This window comes from Callorhinus ursinus, unplaced genomic scaffold, assembly GCF_003265705.2.
Source record: "Callorhinus ursinus isolate GAN/ISIS: 27379988/994484 unplaced genomic scaffold, GSC_fseal_2.0 scaffold17, whole genome shotgun sequence".
Lineage (NCBI taxonomy): Eukaryota > Metazoa > Chordata > Mammalia > Carnivora > Otariidae > Callorhinus > Callorhinus ursinus.
This window is the reverse complement of record NW_027397079.1, coordinates 12,484,186-12,490,918: the sequence shown is the minus strand read 5'-3', so window position 1 is coordinate 12,490,918 and position 6,733 is coordinate 12,484,186. Positions and strand designations below refer to the sequence as shown.

The following is a 6,733-nucleotide window of genomic DNA, read 5'->3' as shown; positions in this document are numbered from 1 at the left end:
TGATAACATCCACATGGTTTTGTACCATACAGTTACGTTATTTGTTTACAAATTAATTAATTCAAATTATTGAACATCATTTAGCGGCATTTATACCATTTTGACTATGAGAATATCGTTCACGACAAAGTTTTAGGGTGACATGTCCTTTTCTAGGATAAAAGAGTCATGGCCTTTCAGCCAGTCTAAGAGGAAGGTTCCAGTGGATTTTCTAGAAGTCACTCAAAATAAACGTTCCCTCGTTTTTGGACTATCAATTACTAGCATGGTTTTACTAATTGGTGTATTTATTATGTATAGATTATTTTCAAAAGTATAAAATTGTATTTTTCTTGTTAAGATAAGAAACATTATGTTTCTATTATGTCAGATTTTCATTCAGGTTTGATATCCATTTTATTATATTTTCTTAAACCCAGTAACTTCCTTTTCAAATTTGATCTTAAGTACTTCAAGTTTGGACCATGACTATTTGAATAGCTTTTCTTCTTCCTGAAATTTACAGGTGCTTTGTTGTACTCTTATATTCTCCATGTCAACTTATTGTTCTTAAATTGTGCTTTTATACATTTCAGCCAGGGAGGTGTTCTTCTGTTTGTTTGTTTGTTTGTTTGTTTAATTCTATTTGGCAAGAGGATTTGAGACATCTTTAGCTCTGGGAAAGTTTTCTTGTATTATTTCTTTGATAATTTTTGTACTTTTGCTATCTCTGTCGTTTCCCTCTGGAACTTCTATATATTGAAGGTTGAACTTACTGGATTGATCCTCATATTTCTTATGGTTTAATATTTAAGTTGCTTTAAAAATATTCTACATTCTGGCAAATTCTCCCAGTTTTATTTTCCATCCCTTTTACATTATTTTAAAAAAGAATTCAATCATATTTTTACGTTCTAAAAATTTTTCTTCTTCTCTGTCCAGTTTTCATAGCATCCTTTCTTTTTTAAACAACTGATAATTTATTAAAAAGGTTGATTTGAAAGCATCTGCAACAGTGACTTAAACCTCAACTCCTGGCTCAATGCTGATGGAAGTAATCTGCTTAATCTCAGAATGTGCAAATCAACATGTTGCTTGTAGAGCCTCATCTGGAAACAATCCCAGGTCTTAGAACCTTCACCACAGGAGTTTTTCTTCTAGTGATTCTCAGAGTCTTGGTAGGCATCTGACGTGGTCCTTTCACTTTGAGATTCTTTTCCTTTATGCTTTTTTTGTTTTAAGATTTTTTATGTATTCATTTATCTGTTTATTTGAGAGAGAGAGAGGGAGAGAGAGAGAGAGAAAGCATGCACAAATGGGGGAAGGAGCAGAGGGAGAGGGAGAAGCAGACTCCTCACTGAGCCGGGAGCCTGATGCGGGGCTCCGGGATCATGATCTGAGCTAAAGGCAGACGTGTAACCAACTAAGCCACCCAGGCACCCCTTCCTTTATACTTCTGATGGAGTCAGCACATACCTTCTCCAAAGATTTTACACTGGGGCTGGTTAGAGTAATTCTAATTCAGTGAATCGCCACCTCTGGTCCCATGGGTGTCTTCCTGGTGTCTTTAAAAGCCATGGCTGCAGCGAATTTTCCTAATGGACTTGTTCCTCACTGAGAGCGAAAAGCAGTGAGTGAGGAGCAGGACCCAGAGTCCAAAGCTCCACTGTAGCTGCTACCACCTCTTCCTCCTCATAGCATCCTTTCTTAATCCCTGCTTACACTGACCTACCAAATTTTTCTTTGGTTGCATAGTGTTCAGAGACATTCTTAAAGAGTCTCACATTTCTGCCTATTTTGTAAGCAGAGGCGCAGGCTTCCTTCAGTCTGTATTATCTTCTCAAGAATGTTTAGAAAAAAAAAGTTTTGGAAGATAAAGTCTCCCTTGGAGGGGGGGGAAGGTAGGATTGTTTATTATCCAATATAGTGAAGATAATGTTGACTCACTCTGTTTGAAAATGTCAGGCAGGCTTATTGCCCGTTATAAAGGTTTCCTAAGATCAGAGTTTCTCTCCTGTAACTCAACCCATTTTTTGGGCAGGTGTCACTTGGCCCTGTAAGTATCAACCTCTGGGGATAGGGACTTAAGAAATGGGTAGAAAAATGTCAATATTCTGTCCATAGCTATTGCTGTGAGGAATAAACAGGCCTTTATTTCTGGCCCAGAAGCCTCATGTCCCTTTCAGCATCCACAGGATCATGGCAGACTAGTCAAGGCAAGTAGGGTAAAATCGCATCCTTCAGAGTTTTTGACGCATATTATCTTTATCTTTTGTTCTTTTTTAATCATTTTTCTTTCCTCTGGAGTCTATCTATTATATATATTCTTTTTTCTATGTTTAATCATTATCTTTTCCTGTTATTCTTTAGATATTCCTCAAATTTTTTTTAATCTGATTATATTTAAGGATGGGATAAACAGAATTTGGCATCTCACTGTCTCTGTAAGGAGTTTGAAAATAGCAAGCATTTGAGGAAGGGAAGAAAACTTAACTGATTTTGCTGTGGTTGGAATAAAGATGTCAGAAGCCTCACCGCGAAATGTGCAGAGCTATGCTCTGAGATATTAACATTCCTGCTGGACTAGTTATAAATTAATTTAGAGAAGTTTATATTTTGTTTTGTATTCCCCGTCAATAGTAAAAGTTTCGCTGCTGAGCCTTTTGTAAAGCAGGGGATGCGGGGGAGAGTAATGAAGGTTTGATGAGAGTTTAACTCTTTACCATGTAAGTCTACAGCCAACTCCAGTATAAGTATTTATGTGCCTTTTTATTTATAAATAAATTATATATATTTGTATAACATGGACACCTATACGACATTTTTGTTAATGCCCAAATGTTAATGGCTTTACTTATAATGAATTCACCCATAACAGTGTTTCTAATTTCCTTCTACAGAGAACTAACTATTTCAGACTAATTTTCCCCCCCTCTTTTTGACATCTATTCATTTAGTCAACCACGTACCATTCTCTGAGCAAAATAAGAGACTGGACAAAGTTAATGAGAAACCCTAGAAACCCTAAATGTAAATGTTCATTTCATTATTTTTCCATCTGTTCAGTCACTTGTTTTGCTTTGATTTCTTTCTTTTCAACCAGATGATGTGAGGCATCACTTTGACTCTAGGTTATTGGCAATACCTGATTTCTTGAGCATTTTAAACTCTCATCCAAATGACTCAACTTCAATTTGTCTCACCGAGGAACTACAAAAGGAAAACATATCTTTCAAAAATATGACTGTTTCTATATGATACCACTTGGAGGGATAATTTGAAAAGTTTGAATATGCCCATTATTGTATATTCTAATGGATTTTCTCCCTGGAACATTCAGTAGTATATCATTATACTTAAACCCTCCAAAGAAAGAGTGATTTTAATACTGCCATTTGTATGTTTGATGATCCACAAACTCTAGGGTCAGCATGATTTACTTAATTTCATGCCATTATCTCTTATTTTACTCACATTAATCTAAGTAATTCTTCTACCACCTCAAGCCAGTCCTAGAAGTGTTCTCATTTCAATTAAGACTTTTAAGTGTTTTTAAACTGTCATTTAGCCATATTACACCTTAATTGTTTGTGTTATTCTTCCATGAAATGTTTCCAAATGGTTTTTACTGTGCCTGAAGGGATGGAAAAGGCCTTGGATAAAGTCATCAAGCTATGTAGAATTATTTGATGGATTGCAATGACCAGCAGGGTTTCTTCCAAAGTCTTAATTATCATTATAGTTGATCCAACTAATCAAAACTTTATTTCCCCTATTACCTTGAACAACACTGACCACTGAGAGTCAGAATTATTCTGTTTCAGGACAATAAAAATTCCATTATATTCATTTACTGTCAAGCTAATTTTGATAGAACTCTTGCCTAGTGTACTCTTCTGCATTGTTTTAGACTATTTGCATCCATGTTTGTAGTCTAACCACTACTATTTTTCCGAGGACTGTGTTTTTTCTTTGTGACTATGTAAGGGTTTCTTCATCTTTATTTTTATATAGTACAACTTTCAAATTAAACCAACCAATTTCTTCAAGTATATATTGAGCACATTTTGCATGCAAGGCACTAATACTAAAGGATTCATAGTTTTTGTTTGTTTGTTTTGCTCTTTACAACCTTAAAATGTGCTTTTGTTGACCAAAAGATTACCCTTCTGTTCCAATTCTGCTCGTTTGTTTATTTTGCTCTAATGATCTCCTCGCTGGTTCCTGGCCTCCAATCTTACCCCTCTCCAACTGGTTCTCCACTCCGCTCACAGTGATCCTGCTGAAACTCACATATGACACATCATACTCCAACCCAAACTCCTTGCATGGCTCCCCCTCTAAAATCTACCCACTGCTATTTCTTAATCCTTTCCCATTTGTAAAATGCAAGTGATAATGAATTGCTGGAGATTTTCCAAACATCCTATTTTTATTCCCATGGTTGAGTCTTTCTACACCTGAGCCCATCTGCTAAAACCACCCTTTACTAATAGTTTTCTCTGACAAGATCTTATGTGATCTCTGACTACATTCCTATCATTTCCTCCTTTATTTACTGCCCTGTAGTTTATTGACCTTCTTGATGGTCCTCAAAATTAAGCATATTCCTGTCTCATGGCCTTTACACTTGTCTTCTCTGCCTGGAATCCACATTCCGCATTTGCATATTTCCTCTTTCCTTTCAGGATCAATTCCTCAGAGAACCTTCTTGATCAATCACCCTTTCTAAAATACCATTTTGTCCATATTTTTTTTTTTATGTGAGTAGTGGGAAGTGTTTTCTTCATAGCACTTATTGATACCTAACATCATGTTATAGACAACTTATTTATTGTTTACTTCTTGTTCATGAATGTAAGCTTTATGAGGACAGGAACTATGTCACTTTGATTGGCAGTGGTTTGCGTATTAATTCAACAACATTTGGCTCTTGGAGGGGTTTGGCAAAGTTTTGACGGATGAATGAAATGAATGTCAAATTTTATTTATCCTTTAAGTTCCACTTTCAGTATCACCTCACTTATCAAAACTCACTTGATTTACCACCATACAAATTGAACTATATGTTTCATTCCTTAAACTTCTGTAATGCCTGTCTTAATACTACTCTCCATAACTGAGGTGCAGTTCTTGTGTTGAACTCTATTTTTCCTCTTAAACTCTATCTGTCCTCAAAACACTATGACAAATATTTACCACCAGAAAAGTAGGATTGGTTGTCTGAGAAATATTTGGATGGAACAGAATGGAGGCCCAGAAACACATCACACAAATGTGGTCAACTGATTTTGACAAAGGAACAGAGAGTCTTTTCAGCAAGCGGCGCTGGAGCTATTATGCAAAACAAATGAACTTTACATCCTTCACAAAAAAATTACTTGAAATGGATTATAGACCTAAATGTAAAATGCAAAACTATAAAATTCCTACAAGATAACCTAGGAGAAAATCTAAATGACCTTGAGTTTGGGAATGACTTTCTAGAGATAAGAAAGTAGGATTGACAAAAGAAATAAGGATAAGCTGAACTTCATTAAAATTAAAAACTTCTGCTCTGTGAAAAATAATGTCAAGAGAATGAGAAGACAAGCCACAGACTGGGAGAAAATATTTGCAAATAACACAACTGATAAGGGATTGTTATCCAAAATATATAAAGTACTCTTAAAACTCAATAATAAGAAAAACAATCCAATTTAAAAATGGATCAATGACCTCAACAGACAACACACCAAAGAAGATACACAAATTGCAAATAATATGAAAAACTTCTCTACATCATTTGTCATCAGGGAAATACAAATGAAAACAATGAGATACTACCACATAGTAGTGATAGGTATACATAGGTATACTACCCCGTACCTATTAGAATGGCCAAGTCCAAAATACTGACAACACCAAATGCTGGTGAAGATGTGGAGTAAAAGGAATGCTCATTCATCGCTGGCAGAAATACAAAATCACCCACCTACTGTGGAAGACAGTTTGGTGGTTTCCTTCAAACCTGAACATATTCTTACTATACAATCCAGCAATTACACTGCTTGGCATTCACCCCAAAACATGCATGCATATGTTTATAGCAGTGTTGTTCGTAGCTGCCCAAATTCGGAAGCAACTAAGACGGCCTTCAGAGGTGAATGGATAAACAAACTGTGGTATACTCAGACAAGAGAATATTATTTAGCAATAAAAATGAATACATTATCAAGCTCAAACGCATATTACTAAGTGAAAGAAGCTAACCTGAAATGCTGCATACTGTACGATTCCAACTATATGACACTGTGGATAAGGCAAAACTAGGAGACACTAACACTATCAGTGGTTGCCAGGGGTTGAGGGGAAGGAGAGGAATGAATAGGTAGAACATGAAGGATTTTTAGGGCAATGAAACTAATCCATATGATACCATAGTGATGGAGACATGTCATTATGAATTTGTCCAAACTCATACAATGTAAAACACCAAGTTTACTTCTAAGCATGCTAAGGAAACAGTCTGAGTTTAAGCCAAAGATTGGATTAAGATATATGTTACAGTCCACAGCCAAGTAAGATTTTCAGTGTGTAGATTTGAAAATGTGTAAAAATGTAATACTTTGTTATTGTGATTCTCTATTCTTTCTCAAGGCCTGATAACTTTTTAAAAATGCAATCACCTTGTAGGAAATTTAAATCAGGATGTGTGAAAATAGTGATGAACATTTAATAGCCTGACCAGAAACCATGATTTTGAATATTTGCA

At 35.6% G+C, this 6,733-nt stretch overlaps 1 pseudogene; it reads right to left on the bottom strand.

The window, feature by feature from the left end:
- Positions 1 to 924: 924 nt before the first annotated feature.
- Positions 925 to 1,557, bottom strand: LOC112834468 (small ribosomal subunit protein uS10-like; annotated as a pseudogene).
- Positions 1,558 to 6,733: the final 5,176 nt, after the last annotated feature.